This window comes from Eucyclogobius newberryi, unplaced genomic scaffold (assembly GCF_026437365.1).
Source record: "Eucyclogobius newberryi isolate DKJ021-1_F unplaced genomic scaffold, fEucNew1.0.hap1 SCAF_7, whole genome shotgun sequence".
Lineage (NCBI taxonomy): Eukaryota > Metazoa > Chordata > Actinopteri > Gobiiformes > Gobiidae > Eucyclogobius > Eucyclogobius newberryi.
Window position 1 is genome coordinate 11290363 of NW_027316389.1, and position 23396 is coordinate 11313758.

At 39.1% G+C, this 23396-nt stretch overlaps 1 protein-coding gene across 9 annotated transcripts in view; it reads right to left on the bottom strand.

Moving 5' to 3' along the window:
- Window positions 1-23396, bottom strand: part of brsk2a (BR serine/threonine kinase 2a) — a 183208-nt gene that overhangs the window by 125513 nt on the left and 34299 nt on the right. The window lies entirely within an intron of this gene.

The following is a 23396-nucleotide window of genomic DNA, read 5'->3' on the forward strand; positions in this document are numbered from 1 at the left end:
TTGATCCCGTCACCCTCTGCCATTTTTGAGGAGCACTAAACTGCCCAATGCCCACCTCTCCTCTGTGTTTCCTTATCGGTCCAGCTCTCATCTCTGGCACACAAGAGCGCTTCCAGGTCCCGATCGGTATCTGCCCCTCTCCTCCCTCCAGACTCATATCAGCGCTGGGGTCTCTTCGTCCATGTCAGAACAGAAAGCTACCACCCCGATTCCAATCTCCCTCGACATTCTCTGTATATAACGTGAGACTGGCTCCCTGTGGCTCCAAGGGCTAAGCGTGCGGCTGTAGGAGCAGAATTCAGAGATACGAGATACACTCGCGTATGGAGAGTGCGTACAAAAGATCAGACAACGAACTTTGAGGGTCACAACAGAGAGAAAGACAGACTGAAGGATAGAATCGGGCTCAGGCCTGGGTTTAGACCTTAAGCCTTCCGTGTTCAGCCACTAGAGGTCTCAGGTCAGTCAGCTGCTTGTTCCTGTCCCAACTCTGGATAAATTAACAAGTTAAATCCTGGTTTAGGCTTAAATAAGGTTAGACTTTTTTTAGTTTGTAATGATGTGTTGCACTACAGGCCTAATCATTGTGTAAAAGCTAAATTAAGTCATTTCAATTCAATATGTACTGTGTTGTCAAAAGTATTCAAAATCAGATACTATATTTTATTCAAAAACTAGTATTGAAACTAGATGCTCATTTGAGTAAGCAATAAAAAAGTGACCTTTCCGTTTTAGAATAATCTTGATCTTTAACAGAACAAGAATAAGACGATCTAAAACCTTGACCCAAAAAAAGACACAGAAAGAGTGTATTTTTGTATTATTATGGCATCAAAATATATACCAAGCCTTTTCTTTAGAAAGAAAATCAAGCTGTTTTGTTTTGTATTGTGAATAATTGTTATATTGTTATGTTTCTTCTCACAATAACTCTAAATTGTATATTGTGACATCCTAAGTAGTAAATAATGCCTTATACAATAATAAATTCAATATTTTTAACTTTTAGTAATATCTTTAAAGTTTCAGATAAACTGTAAGTGTGTATAAAGATGTCTTTTGGTTTAAGATAAGATAAGATAATCCTTTATTGTCCCACATGGGGAAATTTCATTGGTGCAACGCAGGTAGATACAGAGGTAGATACAGAAGAACAGATCACTTCTAGGAAGTCTGAAAAACACTTTCAGTAGAAGATCTCCTATAAACAAAAACTCCAATAGACAAATAAATACATAAATAGATAAATACCATTGCATGTGATCACGACAGTAATTGCACATGAATATGTGTCACGACGGCACATGGATTGCACATGAATTTCACAGTAATTGCACATGAATCACAACAGTAATTGCACATATGACGGAATTGCACATGGTTAGGTCAGTATTGCAAGTGTTCAGGACTAACAGTGTTTGTTATAAAGTCTGACAGCAGCAGGAAGGAAAGACCTGCGAAACCTCTCCCTCCCACAGCGAGGGTGGATCAGTCTCTCACTGAAGCTGCTCTCCAGAGCGGACAGTGTCCTGCAGGGGGCGACACTCATGGTCCAGCATAGATGTGAATCTAGCCAGGACCCTTCTGTCCCCCACCTCCTTTACGCTTTAGGTCTTCTGAACTTTCCTCGTGCAGTAAGAGTCTGTCGGAGTCAGTCTGCAGTAAACACTCGATGGATCGTGAGAAGCTGGCCAGTTGCCACGGTGACACCCGACATCAGCGGGTTAGGGGACAAACATAATATAATTGGAAAGTGTTTGACATGACGGAGCCGCATGACCTGACGCGTTTCCCTGAAGATTCTGTTCGCATCCCACAATCAGGAATAAACAAATAAACTCCAAACATATTTATTCACACATGGACACACTCCACGGGTTTCTCTGGAGCATCCTCCAGGCGGCAGGGAAAAGGTAAGGGCCCTCAGAAAAAAAGAGATGACACAAAATGTACTGACGATCAAGGACTTGGATTGATTATTATGGACGTTCGGCAAAATGGGAAAAAAAATGACATTCAAATATGAAAATAGACACATTCAAAGACTTTGTACTGGAAGGGACAGATATGCCGGACTAAAATGTGTGGAACAATTAGGATTTGATTGTGTGAATTGTATTGTTCCATTTTATATTTCAAAAAAATCCTTAACAAAAATTCTAAAACTAAAACTCTTCACTAAATATATGAAAAAAATATATATATATATATGATGAATATCTAGTGATACGTTTTCTTTTTACATTAACAGAAAGTAAGCTACACAAAAAGTTTGATACTGATACCTCTAAATTTAAGATTTTTTTCCCCAGTTGTGTCTCTTCTTAACCGAAACTCAAGATTTACAGCATTTACAGATTTACAGAAAACTCAACGACACAGAGAAACTCTAAAAGTGTCAGAAGAGCCACTGATGCAGGCTGTGCGCTGCAGCCAGCTTGCACTTCTCTCCAGTCTAATCTCCAGACCTAATAAGGATCAATGTAAATTCAGAGTGATACTGTTCTTTCCAATGACGGGAGCGGCCGCTGAGCTGAGAGGATCACCACACACTCCTCCCACAACGGGGCAGCGACATCAACACTCCGCCGCCGACACCTCTGACAGACAATAAAAAGAGAGCGCGATTATTGCACTTTTCCTCCAAACAAACTAAATTATTGCAAAACTTTCCCTTTCTCACATCTCCCCTCCTTTGAGAAGATTTCAGATATAATTTCAACACAGCTTATTGTGTTTTACAACTTAAACTGACTTAATTTACCATAAATTGAACATAAAAATGAAAAACAGACAGTAGAGGGTACTAAATAAGACAAAAATAATGAGTGTTGTGTTTAATTCATGTTTAAACATTTGTTAGACGTGAATACTACAATACTAATTTCAAACTTGATTTCAATATTAAGCAATATATTCTTTATTAAACATTGGGGTCTCATAATAGATCTGATAAAGCTCAATATAATTCTAAAACTGTACACAAAATGCAAAATGTGACTAATTAGTAACTAGTTTTAGAATCAATAGTAGATTTTTTTGGAGCCGACACCAATTTTAAAGAAATCCAGATAACTATTGTTTTATATATTTATTCGGTTGGGCTCTAATTACACATAAACATGTAAAACAACAAGCCAAACTTTATTATATTGATATGTAAAATGCAATTAGACAAAATACACAAGTTGGCGCAACTGCAGCCGTAGTTTTTGTTCAAAACTAAACATCGCCCGGGACAAAATAGTTTAAACCAGACTGATCATGTAAATACAAAGAGCACAAAAACAGAGAAAATACAGTTTTGGTCCCACAATTTAACAAAAAGGCAAAATATAAAATAATTTCCCAGGCAAATGCAGAAAACACATTGATTCTGTGAAAGTGTTCCCGCTGGAGTGTGGTGATACAGTGATCAGTGGTGCCACAGGCATCGGGCTCAAACCCCAGGCCTCTGTCTAACTCTGCTCCCTGTGATTCATTAATGCACTCACTTATCACACTCACCACTGAGAGCGGCGCATGAAAAGGTTGGCTGGACATCGCCGGGAACCCGAATCTATCAGCATACGCGTCTTCATCTAAGGCCCCGCGGTCTCATCTGCCAAGATATTTTCATATCTGTAGTTCAGAGGTCTGTATTATCAAACCACAGCCAGGAAAAGATTGGTTTTCATGGCCAGGATACCGGGAGGCTATCAGGTATCCGTGTCTGGATTATAATTGGAAGGAAGAAGGCAACAAAGTGTGAACATGCATGCTGGTAAAAAGTTTGTGAATACAGCATTGATTGAAGAGTTTACTAAAGGTACATGAACTTTCTATTCGGCATGACGCAGGGGTGATTATGTGTGCATCCAAATAACAGCAGAATTATACTATAGTACTTTCCATATTAGTACATTACTTCTTTGATCCATCACAATCGACATTTGAAATGTTACTTTTAACTCTGTTGTCCTTTGACCGTATTCACGAGAACAGTTCCATCAATGAATTTGCCTTAAAAGCACAATTTGTTTCCACTCAGGCCTTAAACGCTCCTGCTTTCAAAGCTTACAAAACACACTTCACATAATTGCCCATGTACAATAAAATCATTTCTTATTCATTCACTTCCTGTGGATCTGTTTGGTGCAGTTAGTGAACAACCTATTGAACGAGCAATCTGCACTGTTGATATAGTTATGATGAGAGTTTGTTTGACCGAATAAATTATGCCAAATGTTCTTTAGTTTTGACTTCATATAAAAGAACGCAAGTCTGAGCACAGCAAATATTGACTTGTATAACTTTTTGTAAGTTTTTTACTGTTGTTTGCTGTATGTAACTAACTGGACTAACTGTATGGACTAAATTATGTCCAAAATATTGTACAATGGTCCAATTTAATCAGGCCAGACCAACTCATGATTCAAGATTCATTCCTACTTAATCCATGATTCAAAAAAATATGTATAAAGTGGGTCAATGATGAGTGTTTCAGGAGTGAACAGACAGAAAAACAGTCACGTCAAACTTTAAGGTCTGAAAGCTAATCTCAATTTATTTTATTTTGAAAAACCAATAAGCAACAACACAGCCATTTTAAGAAAATAAGATATATCTTCTTCACTGGATCTGGTGCAGTACTTCTCTTCAGTCTCATGTGTAATGTCGTATAAACAGGCGTTCACTTTTGTGCCCTGCTCTTGGAAATTCTCCCCAAGACTTTGGCTCAATCCATTAAACCGAGCGCCACTTCAGCTTAACTGCCCTCAGAGGGACCTGGACCTCAATAATGTATAGCACCACATAAGGCTCTATTACTCAGCATTAATAATACATGCGCTGGCTGCCCCGGCTTTCCCCAAATCACAACTCTTCACCTGCCAAAAGTGACACGCCACATCTGCCACTGAAAGAAGTTTATACAAAGTTTAAAGACTTTGATTAAGATTACACTATGGAAAATGTACCCTGTTTGGAATTGCTACCAACCGTAACCCTAACTCTAGCCATATAACTTGACTTCATAACATATAAAATCATAGGAGTTACCGAGCACAATTGTCTCTACTTTCTACAACCTACACAAAACATCAGTGCATCAACTGTTCTGAATGGCCAAAGTGCATTGTGGTTTAAAATAATGTAACTCAGCTAAAAAACAGTTCAATTAGTCAGGGTTTTTACAAAATATTGATCTAAAATGCTTCTAAAATCATGTTAAAACTTGGCTTTCGCAATAGCCTTCCACTGACCTTCAAAAACTCCTTCAAATATGTTCAGAACTCTGCCGACCGACTCCTCACCCACGTCTGTCCTCCAACGACATCACTGCCTCCCCACCCGAGCCTATAATCCCCACTAAACTGCTTTTCCCTCACTGCTTGTTTCTGTTTGACACTTTGTCCATCCTCGTTGCTCATTCCAATAATGTAAAGCGTCTTTGAGTTACCTTGAAAAGTGCTATATATAACCATCGTATTATTATAAGTTATAATTAACAAGGACTTTGAGCAGTGTTTTTCACGCGCATTTTGGCAGCAGTACAAGTTTTACAAGTTTTAATTGAGTACATATATAGCCATGTAACTGCACTTGACAGGAGTATATTTTGAGCACGACCCAACTGGTTATTATATTTTGTCCTTATGTTCTACTTCTTTTGTTTTAATTTTAACCACATCTTTTCTTTTGTTCTTCTTTCTTAAGGATTTGTTTTGACATGTTGGCTTTATTAGACAGGATAGTACATGCAGTATCGAGTTTTAGCTTGGTTCAGTTGTTTCTCTGTAGCATTAATATGGAAATGAACAGTCAAAAAGAATCTTACAAAAAGACACTCTGACCTTTACGTGATATCAATAGAAGACTATGTTCATTTGAGTCTACAAACGAGTGCTCGTGGGTGGTTTAATTTGAACGCAATGCCTTTCGGGGACAATGGGTGGAGCAACACGTGCAAACAAATGGCCGTCTGAAGGCTGCACTGTACTGAAACAGCAGAGAAGGTCAGCCATCACTTTTTATCAGCTTTAGCGTACATTACTGGCCGGGCTGTAATGATATAACCAAGTCCGATGTACGCTCCCATGCTCAATGTTATCACATCTCGGTGCTCTTGTAAGTGGGTTTGTCTGAGTCCCAGAGCCATATGGAGGCCACACAGCTGTCAGGAGTGATACTGGTCCCTTATGACAAGATGGACACAGGCGTCACTTCATTCGGTCAGACAACATCGCCTCGAAGACAAAGTATGAAGCAAAATTGGTTCAAAAGAATCATGACAACAGCATGGCAACAAATCAGTGAATTGTTGTTACTCTGATCGTGAATTATTGATCAATTTCAGGGCTGCAAATTCGAAATCGCTATTTTTGAATGCAAAAATGGGCAAATCGTAAACGCAGCCATTTTTGAAGTGCCATAATTTCCTCCACAAACATCACTGTTATTGTGTTATTCTGCATAAAAACTGCTCACCCTGTAGTTAACATGAACTGAATTATGTGATTATTCTATTAGTTTGTCGGTTTATAGACCCATTCCCATCATTTCTCCCGGTGGTGTTTAAAATGTGAACTTCGAACAGAATTCTATTTCATATCAATTGCAACTATAATCGCAATCGGCATTATCAGAAAAATGGAAATTCAATATTTTTTCGTTGTTGTTTTTTTCACCACGTCTTTCACACATGCATTACCACTACTACACATTGAGTTCATTTATAATTAGTCCTCATTTGCAACCCTGTCCAATGTTAATCCATTAAATATGCATTTCTTCCTGAAGATAGAAGGATGTGCTGGAATAGCCTGGCGGTTGGGCGCTCCAGCAGAGAGGCACAGGACGTGGTCAGGCCCCGCTCACTGGCTGGAGGGACCGTGTGACGCAGACATGAACACGAAGCAGAACACAGACAGACTCAGGAGCTGACAAGGAGCAGGCGAGGTACAGAACAGTGAGATTAATAGCACCTGCAAAATGTCTGTCCACTAAGGGCCCTTACATCGTTCACTCTTTCTTTAGGACATGCACACAGAGGAGGGCAAGGTGCACTCTGGGAAATGAAGTATTCTCAGCTCAAAACACAATGACCTTCTGCAGCTCTGGCTGAACTAGAGGGAGGAAATCTGCCTTGATGATGTGAGAACAGCTTTATGAAAAGATGGTTAAGTACACTGACATTTTGGACTATCTTTCTGCAGTGCAGTTTGTCAGCCACTGCTCTCTCAGTCAGACTCAAGGCAGCTGAGGCTACAGAGTGAATGAAAAGTGCAGCAATATACTGGAAATGATTGTGGTTTGCGTTTTACAGAAATAATATTCATGACTTAATGTTTCATTTGAAAAACAGTACAGTTCTATCAGATGTAGAACCTTTGTGTTATTCAATATATTACGATGGTTGCCATATTTATTATTATTACGATAGCCAATGCAGTGATGTCGATACGTTTGCAATATATTGTGCAGCTCTAATGAATAATGTGAAGTAAACAACAATAAAAATCAATTGAGCGCATTTCTATTTCGCCAAAGGCTAACGAAATGGATACTGTCGGCATGTTTGGCAACACAAAGGGTAAGACGGGAGGTCGGGGCTAAGTGGGTAGTCAGAAATGCCAGCGTCAGGCCTCCACAGCCACTCCTTGACACGTGTAGAGCCGACACAAGTAGACATCACATAATGCAAATACCAAGAGTTCAGTGACCTTTCCAGCCGCGGGCAGTCTGTCCGTTACAGCCTACTACAACATGAAGATGCAACACGAAAACACAACCACTTACACTGCTTACTGACAGCGATATCTCCAGAAGCATTGCCCGGTTTTTGGATCCAGAGCTGGAAACACACTGTGCTGAACTGGTGGTGGTGTGAAGGAGTAATCTGGAGGTGTAGGGGGCGCTGTAATGTCTGAACATGTGAACGCGGAAGGTGATGATTTGAGAAATGTCCTTCTGGGAGGGTGTGGTGTTAAATATGAATGTGTGAGAGCCCAGATGTGCACATTGTGAAGGGAGAGACAGCTGTGTGAAAGAGCGGGGAATGATCACAAAGCGTTTGGCACTTGTGTTTTTATGCGTAGCTGGTTTACCAAGAACGCAGGGCGATACAAATACTATAGAACGCAGTACAGATGATGAAAGCCAGAAATTATCCTTAAAACCCGGTAAAGAGTAATATTATGTTAATTGGAAAATGGAGTGGATGGTTGCCAGGACATTTTACTGACAGCCCAGTGACACATTGTTACACGATGTTAGGTTTAATACATTCAGATTAATGAAGTTCAAATGAATCAAGTCCCAAAATAACTCATGGGGAAAAGATCATTTTATTTAGCGCTAAGAATATCGCCATGTTATATATGAGTGTTACAATTATTGTGAGTAAAAATCTGACTTATAATGTTAATGTGGCAAAAAACAGCCTGATTAATATTTTTTTTGCACTATGGATTTAATTAAAAGACAACCATTTTCCTTCTAAAATATCCTGTTCTGACCTGAAAAATCACGATCATTGATTTACCTTTTAACCTTGACATACAGTACATATTTAGCGCTAACTTCTGTGAATCTTTTCAACAATTCAGAATAGCACAAGAAATATAAGACATTTTAACCACTGTCAACCAAGCACAAATAGTACATAAACGAGCTCAATGTTGCTTATACAAAAGACCTGACATTTACAAGCTGCAACCTTTAATTCTGCCATGGCGCTGCATAAGTATCCCATTCAGTCATCAGCTCAGAGGCAAGAGGTGTGAAGGGAGCAGAGGACAAAGACTTTATGTATGTATGTATGTGTGCCTCCACTGGGACATTCCGCGGAGGAATCTGGTGCAAACAGGCTCTTCCCTGCAGGATGCGTCTGAACCTGACAGCCTGATTAACATCACCTCAACTGTTTTTTTCCCTTTATTTCCCTCCAAGCGTGCACACATCTACTGAAAATCTATCAGCCATCACACATCGCCAATCGCATCTCGGGGGACCATTATCACAGGTGCGCACACTAGCCGGCACGCGCCCACAAATCACTGGAGCTTATCTGCCACCTGTTTTGCATTTTCAGCGTGCAATATCAGCATCCAACGACACAAAGGCAAATCTTTCAAAGGGCAACAATTAGCTGTGGCGTTATCTGACCGGCAAGAGGGCACAGGGAGTAAAACATGTAAATATTATTCCAACTTCTTACAATCTTATCTGTGTTGGCATCGAAGCTAAACTCATTTAAAAATTCCAAACTCAACAAGAGTAACACAGATTCTACACCGCCGTCATCTCGCAATGGGGAAACCTTCTGACAGAGATGGAGCGTGACATTTTGTGTCTGAATGAAGAAGGGGGAGGAATAGTGTGAAAAATAGATGGGATTAAGTGTCCAGAGTTAGAGATGTGCAGAGAGAACGGATCAATACGCAGGGTCTAATAAAGGGAGGATTTATTGGCATAGGGCAATAATGTGAAGCGGTGTCAATAAAGCTCCTGAGTTGTCTTCAAGTAGGACAGGAAAGTGCAGGAGAGCGCTCTTGTGTTTTAGCACCATGGAGAGCTCCTGAAGCGTGCACGGGCAATCAGCACCAGGACAGCTCCTCCAGAGATTCGAAAATGACATTTTTAAATGGTGTAGGCTCTCTGTAGGAACTGAGTACCAGTGAGGTATATATGTTATTAATGACGTAGGCTGGACTGAAATGTCTGCGTGAACATGAAGGAAATCCATTTGCGATACACAGGGTTGTCAAGATTATTAAGGTTAATTGATAATAGTGATTATTCAGGTCAGAATATAATCGTAAAATCTAAAACATATTTGGGACCATTTTAGAACCAAAAACAAGTCGTTTTACTTCCATCTTTAGTGCAAAAGTTAAACTAGACTTTTCATCTGTCTGTTATGTGCTGTGATTCTCTGCAAACAACATTTGGACTTTATTAATATTATATGAAGGTGCAATGATTGAAACCCAAACACCTTGTGTCTACTGAGTGTTATGAGAGACCTTCTGTAGCAAATTAATAAAGACAGCAACAGTGTGCTTTATCTTCTGTGTGTTTAGATCAGAAAAAAACAGTTGCAATGGGACATACATGTACAGGTCAACTTGGGAAGCCATTATATCTGACAGTGGATATCACTAATCATTTGCCAATTACTGACCCCTAGAAAATGTTATGTTGAACCTTATTTTGCAATGTCACAGAAATGTAAATGATAATAATGGTAGTTCTCCTTCATACACAAAGAAAGAGCTTTACATAACATGAAAAGATGCATTAAAATCACAGAGAAATGGCATTAAACATATGCTGCATCTCCATGCAAAGAAGCAGGTGATGCTGCCACGCAATTGAAAAGTATTCAAAATGGCAAACTAAAAACTGAAATCCATGAATACTTTATAAGCAGCTGGTTTGTATTAGAACTCTGCAGGTTTCCCATTTCCCACCTCTCATTCTCCACCAGCTCCATCCATGTTTCTCAATCAACTCATTAAACCCAACTTATCTCACCGGGCCAAGCGAAAATGAATCTCCGAGACCCAACTTCCCTTGTTTTCCCCAGTAAACCCTCCCTCATCTCCTTGTAACCCCAGGAAGTGTTCTTAACATGGATGACTCCTGCTAGATTTATATTCAATGATTAACATAATAGCTCATACAAAATGAATGCTACTTGTGGGTTAATTGTATACTTGTATGTTAATTAAATGGAAGAGCACAATTATGTAGCTGCCAATAAAATAACAATTCTCCCTTTCCGTTTGTCCTGCTATGCCCTTTATTGTAAATGTTTTGGCATGATTCCTGTACTTTATCAATATAATACAATGGCAGTAGTGCAATGAGTCATTATAAACAAGGTAAAATTATCAGTAGTAGCAGCGGATCAAAATGTGGCTAAAAGTAGTTACAGAGGTAATTATAACAGCACTACTAATAGCAATAGTAACAGCATGAGAGGTACTACAAAAATAAGAGAAGTAGTTGTTGTATTAAGTAGTTGGCTAACAGCAGTGGTGGCATTTCCAGGAATGCGTTAATATAAGTAGTAATAAGAGGTGGGCAATATCTAAAAATTGCTAAAATTGTGAGTTTTTTTTTTTTTTTTGTACTTTGTAAACTAGAGTATGCAGTGATATTTCTTCACTTCTATAGGTCATTTTACAGTCCATCCATACATCAGTTGGATGGTTGAACCTAAACTAACAAAACCAGGACTAAAGACAGACTAAAACAGGACAAAACAAAAAAAGTGATATTAATTTTTATCAGTATCGCTTGGATGTAGTATAATAATAGTTTGAAAACTAAAGGTGATTGTGTATGATTTACACTACTTGAGATACAACAATTTGGAATTTACTTGAATGTCCAAACTTTGAGTACTTCTTCTTCCGAGCCTAAGACAGAGTTCTATTCTACAGAGCTAAAACCACGGAATCATAGTGGATTAGAACAGAATTGGAGGAATTAACATGATATTTCCCTCTAAGCCATGCTAATTTAACCAGGATAAACTTTCTGGGTTATGAAGATACTTTCTCCTTCTAGTGCAAGTGCCAAATAATATAAAATGTGAATGCAGTTTAGCAGATCCCAGCGCCCAAAAGCGATGACACAAATAGCAAAAAATTTTTGGCAGGGATTACCAGGGAAGGTGGACGTGTTGCATTGTGGGAGGTGCGCTGGAGCCCAGTATGACAGACGGCTGTGGTGACTGCTGAATGGGGCTCAAAATAGCAATGAAGAGAGGAGATGTACAAGTGCTAATCCGGTGGTTGGTGCACACAGAATAAAAGGCAAAGAGGGGGAAATGGCTGCAAAATCCATATTTATGGCTGCAGTTGGGGACGATAGGCAAACATGTGCATTTGCATAATTCATTCAACTGTTACAGTATTTAACTTGGGAACTTCCAGTTTAAGGGGAGAATAGAAAAAGTAGTAGTTGTAGTTATAGCCTGTAACGATAATTACTATTGACCGTTCAATAAATTAACCCTTTTTAGGGTCAGTATTTATCGTGGGTATCTTTTCTTTGTAATAAAGGAGACATATTATTATTTGCCTGTACTATGAGCAGTGGACAGGTGAATAAAATGTGTGAAGCTCAGTATACATACAAAGTAACTGTCATTTATTTGTTTCCTCTCAGTTTTTTTTTTCCTTTTCTTTTAATGATATTGTACATTTGAAATATTTTTTGGCGTATAATCCTGCTGTAATTTTTGTGTCAGTGCTACAAAAATCAATGTTGTGTCAATGTTGTTTCTATTTTCTATTTTATTGTGTATATATTTTCATCAGCATTTCATCAAAATGTATATTATTGGGACATGCTTTGTAGAAATAATTGAAGTGGCAGTACCAGTAGAAATAGCACCAATAGAGGTGGTGGCAGGGGAGTAGTAGTAGTAGTAGATGTAGTAGATGTAGTAGATGTAGTAGATGTAGTTGATGTAGTAGAATTAGAAGTAGTAGCAGTAAGTTTGAAAATGAAATAAAAGTCTATCTTATATATTTACAGGCTGTAACAAGTTTCTAATTTGCTTCAAAAGTACTAGCGCCATCTTTTTAAGCGGCAATGACAAAGCATTCAAATAGTAGGTGTGAGAATGGAGGGTTGTATGGTGCCATGGGTAACCAAACAAAGGCTGTTGGCAGTGTCCAGGCAAGAATACTTATAGATTTAACTGTCAAGCAAACAGCTGCCAACACGGTCCAGTCTCATCCTGAGATCCAACGCCCCACAGAGCTGTGAGAGGCGTAAGGGACAGCGAAGAGCAGAGAATTAGAGAGGGAGGGAGGAGAGAGAACAGGAGAGGAGAGACATATTGCCCCCATAGAGAACATGAGGCCCCCACTGTGGACCTCACACTCATGCATTCAAGGGAACTGATTTTGGACAGTAGTACAGAATCTTCTTATGAACAGCTAACAAAAAAAATGGGGGGGAAATGATAAAATTGATTGTAAAAACATAACATTTGTAAAGATAATGTAAAAAACAGCTCTTATAGGGTCAATACAATGCTGCATACAATTGTAATGCTGATTCATCTTAAATCTTTAGTTTCAGCTCACTCTGCTTCGTGTGCTCCGCTCTAGCAGTTCTCCCTCTGATTGGTCCGAGTGGGCATAGTCTGGAACACGTCACAAAAATGTCTGAGTGGATTAAAGAGCATTCACTGGGGAATATGGAGCAAGGAAGGAAGAAAATGAATGGGTGAACACGGCGCCAGATGTTGTTGCTATGCAAATTGTTGCTGTCACAAAGTGAGGGCAATCTAAAAACACTGCAATATAAAAAAACGATAAAAACATTGATTCATTTTCCACACCGATGGCCTGCAGTGCTGGGAAAACTGATGAGAGGCTTCCGATCTGCACTTACTGCTCAGACCGCCGCTAATCACTCACTCTACCCTTTCGCACAACAGAGAGGTGAGTAAAGTGTTTTGCCCAAGAACACAACAACAGTATTTGGTCAGAGCTGGATTTGAAACGCCAACTAATGAGCCACTGCACCCACATTTAGTGCCCATATTTTATGCCAGCATGCGGAATGGAAAAACTCTTGAATATTCTGTATACATTGCTATCATCCTCAAACCACCCTAGATGTGTCAGTCTTTGTGTCAGTTGCTCTCACCACACCCAGACTGCAGCATTATTAATCTCACTCGGAGGCATATCGTACCCCCAGCCCCCCACTGCTGCCCCCTTCCTTCAAGAAAAAAAAAAAGAAAAGTCAGAATGAGAGTGAGCGGAGGAAGAGGAGCTCCGGATTAAGAGCCCCTTCACAATAACACCCCCTTTTTATTTCCGCGTCTGCCTTAGCCACGGCCCCACAGTGACTCCAGAAATATGTGGCTCTTTGTGGAGGCAGCTGGCTTCCAAATGTAGCATGGGCACGGTGCATTTATGTGTTGCAGGTTTACGATACTTTCCTGTCCCCAGTGGAGGATTAGTCCCCTTTGCTTGACCCATCCTTCATGGAAACAGAGACAGGACTTTGGAGCACCTAACTGGAGGATACGATTGCTGTGTGCGCTTAGGGTGATGCCTGGAAGGAACCCAAACACAGGTATAGCCAATCTATTCAAAAAGCACCAAATCGTAAATAGTGAATTTAGTGTAATTGGCTAACATGCACCCAATTTAAATCGTCATAATGAATGTTTGAATGTTAACATGTCAACATCGCAGCGTGCAGAAAGAAGAAAAAGCAAAGCAAAGTGAAGCTAAAATACAGCTTCACGTACAGCACCTCCAGTCGAAGTAAATTTACCTATTCAATCCGTACCAAAACCTTTTTGTGACAGCAGACAAAGCTTTTCAATCAGATCATAGAGTAATTATGAAAGGTTCCTGTCACAAGAGCCTTAGATAGCCCTGCGAGGCATCATAGGAGGGGCATTATGGTGTTGAGGTGTAGCTTAAAAGATTAGACGCGAAGCCCTTTCAATTGGCTTCTGTTATAGTGAGTTAAACGCCACAGCTCCAAGAAGTTCCTGCCCTGGAGGAATGACCAAAACACTGCAAATTTCCAAACCACTATTTTTGAACAATTTAGAGGGCAAAAGAGGCTATGAATGAGATTAAAGCATGGACAAGAGCGATAGCCTTCTCCAGAAGTCAAGAGACAGAAAAGAGGATCAGCTGTAGAAGCTGAGAGGGGGGAGGGGGTCACACCGGTGAAAGCTGAGGCCAAGGAGAACCAGCCATCCTCTGCAGCAGAAATAAAGACCGTCGTGCAATATCCAGCCAATATCTAAGACTGTGTGGAATGAGAATGTGAGATTGAAACCATAAAAACGACAGGGGTCCGTTCATAATGTGCACCACATGTGTCCAAGATGGTCTGCAGGTAGAAATAAGGCCACCACATTCTCATGCATTTTAATAACAACTGAGAATAATGTGTCTATTTAAACCTTTAAATCTAACAATACATTTTTATCATACTTTACACAATGGTTTTATTCATCACAATTTAAGCCAATCCTAGATACATCATTGTAAGATCACCCACAGTATCTTACAAAAACAAATGCTTCTGATAAATCGACCTATGAGCACATTATGCTGTTTAGGAAGTAAAGCAGTCCATTTCTTTGTACTGTCATTGCTGAATGCATTAAAAATGTTCTAATATTGTTTCTGTAATTTGAAACTAGTATTAATGCCTTGTTTCTTCTTAACTTTCTGGCTCCACTCATCTGGGTTATACAATACAAGTCTCCAGAACTGACTTCAGATAAGAAAAATCAATTTAACTTGTCAAAACTTTTTAAAATGTCTCTGAAACAAAGAAATGCTTACAGTGAGGTTTTGAGGCGAGTAAACCACGCATCAACCTGCTCAGCCAAGAGAAACATTATAACTGCCATTTAAAACAATGGTCAGTTGAGCAGGCAAATTGAAAGTTGCAGCCTTAACACTCTAGAGGCTGCAACTTTGCAACTACCAGCTAAAACAGAGCAGGTGTCAAGAAGCAGTCAAAGTAGACACTTCACCATACAATTACATGCTACAGTAGATTAGTGATGAATTAAAAATGATGACAGGTGATCAGTCATGCTGCAGTGAAGGACACATCCAAATTCATCACTTAAAGTTAAAATACTCTCGGGTTCTTTGCCTGGTATTTTATAAAGTATAACTATGGAAAAAACATGATTTAAAAAGCCTTTGTCTCATTTTTCAATGAAAAACACCTGAACAGAGTGCTAGAACTGCATATGCAATCACCGAATTAACAGCACCAAACAGAGAGAGAAACGTTTTCATTTATTGTATATTATTAAGAACTGAGATGGAGAGAAGACCCAAATTAGGCCTTCGAGGGAACGGCTGTTGTGATTTTGGGCATTACAAAAATAAAATGAATTGAATTAGCGTCTATGATCATTTTAAGGCACATAACATTTAAAATTAAGTTTGATTTATGTTCATTTGAGTGAATGATGGAGTTATTTTTACCTAATTTCACTCAAATACACTTTGTCCAATTTAAAATATATTAAATATACTGTTACATTACATCTTCCAAGTCAGACCCCCCACAGTTATAGTTTAGCATAATACAGGTTCTTTAATACTGTAAATGACCGTGTGGACCTCACTCAGGATATGGGATTGTAGCCTGGAGAAATAAAAGGCCTTTTGGAGAGAGAAGGTTGTGAATGAGATCATTAATACAAGACATGGAAGCACAACTCTCCTTCTTCCACCACTTAACCTGCTCAACGCTTTCAATCATTAAGCCAGCAATTAGCATTCCCCACAAACGTAATAATCACCATAAATGTAATAATTCCCAGAAACAATATAATTTAATGTAATAAACCCACAAACATAATAGCTGCTACGTTTGTAGTACGTACTACGTTTGTGTGCATCAACACCACGTCCCACAAATGTAATAACTTCCAATAAATGAAATAATACGATTTTCATAGAGAATAGAGAACAAATGGCTATCAATAATAATATATTATAGGCTATTAATATTTCATTTCACAATGATTGACCTTATTAGTATTATTAGGCCCGAGCCGAAAAAGGAGAATCCCGTGTCTGGAATCTGAAATCAGTAGTGCCACCTCAAAAATCTAATTACATGGAGCCAAAGGACCCATGACGGAAAAAAGTCACAGTAGACATTTGAAACATGGCCAGAATCGAAAACACAGCAACTATTATTTTTTCGATTAATCGAATAGTTGTTTGGGACACAAAAGTCACATGATGAAACGGTCGTGAAGCTGATCCTGGTGGAGAACATTTATGAACAAAAGATGTTTTTTTTTATCAAATACACAACATTTACACGGTTTATACATCATTTTCAAGCAATTGCTATGAACAAGCTATGAATAGACCAGTTAATGATTATAGGATTACTAAATGATTTTTGTTTTTGTTTTTATAATTGGTTAGTTGCGATTACCTTATTGCAGCCCTACACATGTGTCATTGAATATGATCAAATATTCAGTGTTGGTCACTGGAGATTATATTATAATGATTATATCGGGGGGGGGGTTTTGATAGGAATGGATCCAATGGGTTTTGATGATATTCAAATCTAGCCGGTATGTAAGAAAATGGCTGGCTTGAAATTCTTTTTTTTTAAATATTATTATTTCAGTTTAATAACAGAACAGAAAATACTAAATATGGCGCACATCTAAAACTCAAGGCATAAATGGTACAACATTGAAGTTAAATATGTATGTTTTTTCCATTTTACGAATACCAATTACAACGTTGGTCCAGTCCTTAATCACTGGTTCAGTTAGTATCATCCATTTCTTTGTAATGCTGCAAAGGAATCTATTTACCGAGTCCATTGCAGGAGTTTTAGTGCTGAAATCCATAAGTACCACTTCATGCATGCACCCTAACCCCAATTCAGCAATGGACATTATATTATTACATTTATGGGTAGTTATTACATTTGCGGGACTTGTTTATACCCACAACCGTAATAAATTCAAATGTAATACCTAATACGGTTGTGGTAAATGTTATATTACATTTTATTATGTTTGTGGGATAATAATGTTTGTGGGGCTAACAAGGTGCCATTATCATTAATGGTTTGGTTAACAAGCCGCAGAGGCAAAAACAAAGCCTTCAGGATACAGGGAAGTGAAACAAAAATGTGTATCATCTTGATGTCTTATTTGATGTATAATTTGTAAGTCTGAGATGTATAAAGAGTAGATACAACAAATATTTTGTCTTTGTTTCACATAATTAACTGATATACACAAATAAAAGCATTTTGCTAATGCAGAAAGTGTTCTGTGTCTCTATCCATTTTGCTTATTTAAAAAGAACAAATTGATTTTGTTTTTGGTGTAAAATGTCTTCCCACTAACAATATGTGAAGTGGGGTAATGTGGAGCTGTCACGTCGAGCCCGTTACCGTGTGTTTTGCATACGCAAGCAGGTGGTCCCCTGCCCACATCAATATGCCGTCTAATTGAATTGAACGGGATAAGAAATGCTGCCTCGACCTATCCGTTGCCCGTCTCCCTCCCAACCCCCTCCACTTGGTGAAAAACAACCAAATACAACACAATGCATCACAATGCACCTTCATTAAGTGAAAACATGCAATTATAAAGCTGCTAGTGTGCACACTCTGCAGACATATTGTACAGCCAAGCATATTTGATGCTCTTTGCCACAAAGCCCTCCAGAGCTGTCATTCCAAGGCAATTACCTGGGCTGGCTAACTGACAGGGTTACCGAGGCGCAGACCCCCGGCGTTAGGAGTCGTTAACCCTATATTTGTCCAAACACACACATACAGTGAGTGAACAGTGAGTGTTCTGTCCACCAAGGAAAAATAATATAAAGGTATGGGTCAGGTTCACAGGCCCTTTCCATTCTTTAATTTTGTTCTTCCCACAGGCCATTGCTGATAGTGAACAGCACAGAGAGGAGGTGCACTTTAAGTACAGCCAGCTAGTTCTGACCTATCTGTACAGCCTAAATATCCCAGTCCCACTATGTCAATGATGTCCAATCATCTATAAAACCTGCTAAACAAAGATAAAAATGTCTCCGTCTTCTCAAATGTTTTTACGACTGTCACTGTAAATTGAATCTTAAGATAATAGTTAGTAGTTGGATTTAAAACATAGATAGCAAATCTCATTGTGTTAAAAAACAAAGTCTAAAAAAGACCAAAAAAGCAGCTTAAATAAATCAAGGTTCAAAGTTTGATGGATGCAAAAGGGTATCCTGACCCAAACACTATATATACATACCATACATGTGCTCGTCCAATGCCCATAGGACAGAAGAATGCGTCCTGAAATAGTCTGTGGTTCTCAGATCTGGGGGGATAAATGAGGACACAGTGGTGGATGGGACCGCCACAACCTTGAGAAGGACTAGGACAGCACCAGGCCTGTGTGTGGACCAGACCATTATGTGGACCGTATAAGCTGACAATGACCTACTTTGTGAATGAAGAATGGTAAAACGTCCATGGAGACAATAGACAGCCATAACACATTTATTGATGTGTGCTTACTACTATACGCAGCTTATAAAATGTATAGATAAAAAGTTACAATAGCCAAATATTTGACATGTGTACATAACGTTGTGTGCTTGAAATTACATGTAACAGGGGAAAAGAGGCAACTATCTTGAAATGGATTTGATATGCAACAAACAATTATTTAAATATCAAAATCCATGACAAATTTATCCTTTAATGGGATTCCTGAATAGCATCCTACTGTTGTGTCCTTGAGCAATGCACTTTACCCTCCTGGCCTGGTTCTGTGTTGGTATGATTAGTTGTGGGGGAAAACATAGACCCACTAAACTGTAATTTGAAAACGGTATATAAGAAATCCAATTTTGTATTAGCGAAACCACTCAAGCGTTTAAAAGTACCACTAAAATCAGTCATGCAATGTTATTAGGCACCGTGGAAACAATGTCATCCTAACTGATTCCCATCACAACACACCTAATAATATTTTGACAGCAAACACAAATTCCCCTCCAAACAACCTTAATCCATCACTTAAATTGCATCCTTCTTCTTGATAAGCAGATTACATATTGTTGATTTGAAAACATTTTGTCCTGAAACCTCACTTTTCAACACCAAGCTAGCATAACAAAAGCGAGCGTTACTCCTCCGTAAACGACAGACGAGGAAAGTTGACAGAGGCTTGTGAATATTGAGCCGAGAACAAATGGGAAATATATCAAGACAAATTAACACTGAGGAGCGATAAAGCTTTTATATACTTGTGCAATTACAGAGGGCCCCGCACAATAGAAGACCTTATTAACCATGTAAATTGGTTAAACTTATTTCAATGAACTCATTTGCAACCGTCAGTGCAGCATTGAATTATAAACAAAATTTGACTTATTATTCCATAGGCACAGCGCTCTCCTCGGATGATTCCACTCTTGAATACATTTCTACAACCTCTTTTAATTTATTTTTTATAACGTTGCCAAAATTCTGTAGAAATAATGCATTCCCAACTCGTCGGTTAAGGAGAAATGCCACTTGATGACTGCATGGACAACGATAATCAATGTTCTATCAGCGGAAATACCAACAAGATGGCAGCTCTCTACAATGACTTTTTTTGCTTGACCGACTTGTGCATACAATATTCAAATTCTGGCATTTTCTAGTTTTGCTCTTTCGTCCGCGACACGACACAAGTTTCCTGTACTACAACGTTTTTCAAGTTGCCCTTTTCGATCAGTATCTCATCAAACCGGTGACATATGCCAAAATCAACTCGGTCTGGAATGAAAGGGTGCCATTTCTCCACGATGAAGGTAGTAGCGGGTTGGTTGGAGCCCACAGCAGGATTTGGCCATTCCATTTTGCATGCGCGCTTAAAATTGCATGAGGTCTTTCAGCAGACAAAAGGCATACCTACCTCTTCGATGTGTGCCACCTGTGCGCCACCGTCTTCAAGACTCTGTAAAGAGGCCAGGTTAATCTGCAGTCAAATCTATATGCACAAAGAAATGCCAAGAGTACTGGGGGGGAAATGCATTCTGTTTTATTGGACGGATAGAGGTCAGTTGTATGGTACTTCCTATGTATCCAAGCTGAGGTTATGCGTTATCGCTTCACAGCTGATGGCAAGAACTAGCGCTGTGCAATTATTTCTTATTGAATTGAGGTCCGATGATCGTCAATGCACTGCCTGAGGCTTTTCAATTGACAGGCCATACTAAAATCACCTAATGTTAATCCTTAATTAGGGATAGTCCGTCCGATATGGATTTATTTTTGAGGCGATGCCCATGTCCAATATTTGGCTTGCTGCTGGCTGATAACCGATAATTGCAGATGCCCATGTTAAGATTTTAAAACCCATAGCAAGGCCCACAAATCTATCCTAAATTGAAGGAAAGACCTTAAATTCTTTTTTCACTTTAGTAAAAATGACGAAAGAATGAGTGTGTAACCATTCAGCAATATTTTTGCCTAACTCTTCTTTTACTTCCATTTTTACTCATTTTTACTGTACAAAAAGACAAGTCTGATGCACTGAAGATAAACTTGGACTGATACAGATACACAAACTGAGGCAATGTAAAAAAATAACAGATACTGCTGTACAAATATTGGTCTATATCGGTTGATACTGGAACGATTTACTGCCTCCAGATACTCAGACTGAGAGCTTGGTTCTATTGGCAATGACAAGTTGCTCATACTGGTTGAAGGACGGGTGAAATTTGGCAATAAAAAGACTACAAATTCTTGACCTTAAAAATGCTTCAATTAGCTTTACAAGGAAGCTCAATCACAAGTGGCTATAAATTGTCAAGAACTTAAACATGGTCACCAACCCCAGCATCGCTCAGTCTCGTTCTCTTTCCTTGTCATCACCGGTGTCAGTTGTTCACAGTTTTGCAAATGACATGATTTTGACCCTGTCAGACTCTGCCTTACCATTCTCTAAAAGCCCACACAACCCCCAGTAAAACACACTCACAGATACGCGGCTGATAGTTCTCAACCAAGAAATCAATGCAGTCTGACAGCTTTTGGCCCGACTGTTGAATAAACCAAACCGGTGTGCGTTAGCTTGCATATGAACATGAGCAGGCGTGGCTCATTATGACAGAGAAGACACATATTGCAGACTTTTCTTACTTAGGCAAACACTTGTAATTATCTTCAACTTTGATGCCAAGGTTGACCAGTTGACCCCCAGTTAACTCTTCTTAGTGTTCCTCTCAACTTCAAAGTGTGCGAGCTTTAGGTGTTGCCGTTTTGCCCTGAGTGCACTGCAGCCTCGGGTCCCAGGTAAGATGGGCACGAAATTAATACAGACACGGTTCTTTTTTAGCCTTCTTAAGCAATGATCAAAGAAATACTTCACCCTCCAAAGGATTGGCTTTCTGGAACCCTCTGTAGTCATTTCTGACTTGACGACCTGTTTAGCTGTGTGGAATGAACCCAGTTGATGTACATTGGTGGGATGCAAAACTCCCCATTGGATATTTATTTCAATGCGTGTTAGTTCCATTTCAAGCTTCAAAAGGGATACCTGAATTCACAATAATCCTGACAGACTTGGAATGTATTACCATATGTGAGCATATTTTTCTTGCTTGAATAAATATATTTTACATAATACAAGACAATGTAATCACGACGTTCTTTGTTTACAGGCAGGTCATTTAGCTAGTCACCCCAGCTCTTATACAGGTGAAATAGTTGAATATATTACCATTCACTAGTTAACTTAATGTATATATAATAAAAGACTGGTTTCATTATGCTTTATTTTTATTTCAAAGCCAAATGCTTGCAAAGGAAGAGATATTTGTCATGCCAACAAAATACATTTACAACAGTCTCAAATAAACTTAGGGCTCATTATGCGTTACAACTAGTCAAAAATGCATTTCTGCAAAAACTTATTCTATAAACGTATGAACACATTCTCTGTGACAAATTGTTCGTTGCGTCTTTGTTCTCAAACCACAAAACGAAATGCACCCAACCCAACTTCACAACTCCTTTACTTTGAAGACAGCTGTAGAGATAATCACAACATTTAAGAGCCCGCGACATGTTAAGAGCAAACACGCAGAGATATGCTGCAAAAAAGCATAGGCTCCCAACTGCATGTGGGACAGAATCTTAAGATTTTTTTTCCATCCGGCACTCCACGCCTCTGATGCCAGTCCTGTAAGGGCCCAGCTGGGAGTGCAAGATAAGACCGCTTTTAGGTGCTACTGGTTACTCTGGGACAGAAAATGCATACAAATTCCAATTGATTTTCAAGTAGAATAACACATACAGCTATGTCTTACCCTGTAACAATATTGGAGTAATGAAGTAGAACAAAAATAAGGAAGTGAGGTGAGGTTTCTGAAGCTATAATAGCCTTTTTTTCTTCTTTTCCCACAAAATAACCCCCTTTCTGACTGAGCTTGCATTACCCATAAAAACAATTTATAGGAGGGACACACACGGGTCATGAAGTTTCTTTCAATGCGCACAGAAGCTAATGAAGTGGAGAAGTTGTTAAGGTAGGCAGCGCTGTAGATAAAAAAAGCAAAAGGTAAAGACCGAGAAGAGGGAAAATGAAAAGGAGGTTGGATTGGAGCGGACGGTAATGCACAAAAAGATGTAGTGTGAGATTTTTCAGAACTGTTTCAAAGCACAACCAAGAAATGGGGCCGGGGTGTGAAATGGAATCAAGGGAACATCTCGTATTGGAAGGAAGATAAGGGAGAGAGGATGGGTGACGGCAAGCACAAAACGATAAAATATTGGAACATAGTGAATTAGATATGCACCTTAGGTCTGCTATGTCTGCTCGGCGAAAAGAAAAGTGAGATTTAGGAACT